Raw genomic sequence first — 2,500 nt, forward strand, 5'->3', positions numbered from 1 at the left:
CAATCCAAGCGACGCTAACCACTTCGCCACGGGGGTCTGGTGTTCGTGTCCAGTAACTTGTTGATAGTAAACGCGCATGGCACGAAATCGATGATAATTATAGACAAACAGCTGGTCCCATCCCCGACCTCCCTCCGCCTTCTCACCACTCTTCCCCTCCACCCTTTCCCTCTCCCCTTCCCCTCCACCCTTCCCCTCCACCCTTCCTCTCCCCTTCCCCTCCCCTTCCCCTCCACCCTTCCCCTCCACCCTTCCCCTTCCCCTCCACCCTTCCCCTCCCCCCTTCCCCTCCACCCTTCCCCTCCACCCTTCCCCTTCCCCTCTCCCCTTCCCCTCCACCCTTCCCCTCTCCCCTTCCCCTCCACCCTTCCCCTCCACCCTTCCCCTTCCCCTCCACCCTTCCCCTCTCCCCTTCCCCTCTCCCCTTCCCCTCCACCCTTCCCCTCTCCCCTTCCCCTCCACCCTTCCCCTCCACCCTTCCCCTTCCCCTCTCCCCTTCCCCTCCACCCTTCCCCTCTCCCCTTCCCCTCCACCCTTCCCCTCCACCCTTCCCCTTACCCTCCACCCTTCCCCTTCCCCTCCACCCTTCCCCTCCACCCTTCCCCTTCCCCTCCACCCTTCCCCTCTCCCCTTCCCCTCCACCCTTCCCCTCCACCCTTCCCCTTCCCCTCTCCCCTTCCCCTCTCCCCTTCCCCTCCACCCTTCCCCTCCACCCTTCCCCTCTCCCCTTCCCCTCCACCCTTCCCCTCCACCCTTCCCCTTCCCCTCCACCCTTCCCCTCCACCCTTTCTCTCCACCCTTTTCCCTCTACCCCTTTCCACCACCCTTCACCCCACCCTTTCCCTCCACCCTTTCCCTGCACACTTTCCCTCCACCCTTTTCCCACCACCCTTTCCCTGCACACTTCCCCTCCACCCTTTTCCCTCCACCCTTTCCCTGCACACTTTCCCTCCACCCTTTCCCTGCACACTTTCCCTCCACCCTTTTCCCTCCACCCTTTCCCTGCACACTTTCCCTCCACCCTTTTCCCTCCACCCTTTTCCCTCCACCCTTTTCCCTCCACCCTTTCCCTCTACCCTTTTCCCTCCACCCTTTCCCTCCACCCTTTTCCCACCACCCTTTCCCTGCACACTTCCCCTCCACCCTTTTCCCTCCACCCTTTCCCTGCACACTTCCCCTCCACCCTTTTCCCTCCACCCTTTTCCCTCCACCCTTTTCCCACCACCCTTTCCCTGCACACTTCCCCTCCATACTTTCCTTCTACACCTCCCTCCACCCTTTCTCTCCACCCTCCATCGATACTGCCAATTCCCACACTGCCATTTCCATCTACCCCCCCCCCCCCCGGCCCCCCAATCCTTTTCCTCCAACATTTCCCGTCCACCTTTTCCCTCTTCCATTTCCCTTCCACCTTTTCCCTCCACCTTTTCCCTCTTCCATTCCCATCCACAATTTCCCTCACCCCCCCCTTCCCACCATCAGTTCCCTCCATCTTCTCCCTCCACCCCTCCTCCTTTCCCCTCTACCCTTTTCCCTTCCATCCTACCCCCCCACCCCCCTCCCCCCGCTCTGTGTTGTCACGTGGGCCATGCACGTTGCAGGAAACATTCACCCTGTCTTCCTGGTATGCCACGATAGCACAACCCCTTCCCTCCCCTCCTCCCACAACCCTCCCAATCCCCGTAACCACCCCCCTCTCATCCTCCCCTCCCACACCCCCACCCCCGCCCCCTCACCTTTCTCTTCACACTTCACTTGGAGGACGCTCGATTGCGATGTCATTTACGCTGACGTCATCAGCACTGTAAGAAGCTAGCTGGAATGTCAAGCTAGGGTGAATGTCGGAATGGGGAGGGGGGGGGGGGGGGGGGGCGTGAAAGTTGTGTGGGGTGAATAGTGTTACGATCGCTCACATGCTTGCTGAAACATTATTTCGTTGTTTTATTTCTTGTTTTTATTTTTGCTATGTAATTGTGCTCATGCGTGATGTGTGTGTGTGTGTGTGTGTGTGTGTGTGTGTGTGTGTGTGTGTGTGTGTGTGTGTGTATCCACGCATGCCAGTTTATGCATTTGAAGGTGCATGCATGAGTGAGCGAGTGAGTGAGTGAGTGTGTGTGCGTGTGTGTGTGTGTGTGTGTGTGTGTGTGTGTGCGCACGCGCGCGTGTATGTGCACGTGTGTGTGTGTGTGTGTGTGTGTGTGTGTGTTCAAGCAGTTTATGCATTTGAAGGTGCATGCATGAGTGAGTGAGGGAGTGATGAGTGTGTGTGTGTGTTTGTTTGTGTGTGTGTGTTGTATCTGTGAGGCTGTATTTCTGTGCGCGCGCGCGCGTGTGTGTGTGTGTGGTTGTCTGTATGTATCTGTTTGTCTATTAAATGGTCGGCTTCCGTATGTGCGAGTACATACAAAAACAAGAGAGGCAAGGCCTTCAAGACTCACTTGTGATACACATAAAAAAAATCTAATCATTAAAATGTGTTCTGTATTTGTTATTATAAATC

At 57.2% G+C, this 2,500-nt stretch overlaps 1 long non-coding RNA gene across 1 annotated transcript in view; it reads right to left on the reverse strand.

Moving 5' to 3' along the window:
* Positions 1 to 2,500, reverse strand: part of LOC143294258 (uncharacterized) — a 15,098-nt gene that overhangs the window by 3,143 nt on the left and 9,455 nt on the right. The gene's annotated exons all lie outside the window — the stretch shown is intronic.

The sequence above is a fragment of the Babylonia areolata genome, chromosome 19 (genome assembly GCF_041734735.1).
Source record: "Babylonia areolata isolate BAREFJ2019XMU chromosome 19, ASM4173473v1, whole genome shotgun sequence".
Lineage (NCBI taxonomy): Eukaryota > Metazoa > Mollusca > Gastropoda > Neogastropoda > Buccinidae > Babylonia > Babylonia areolata.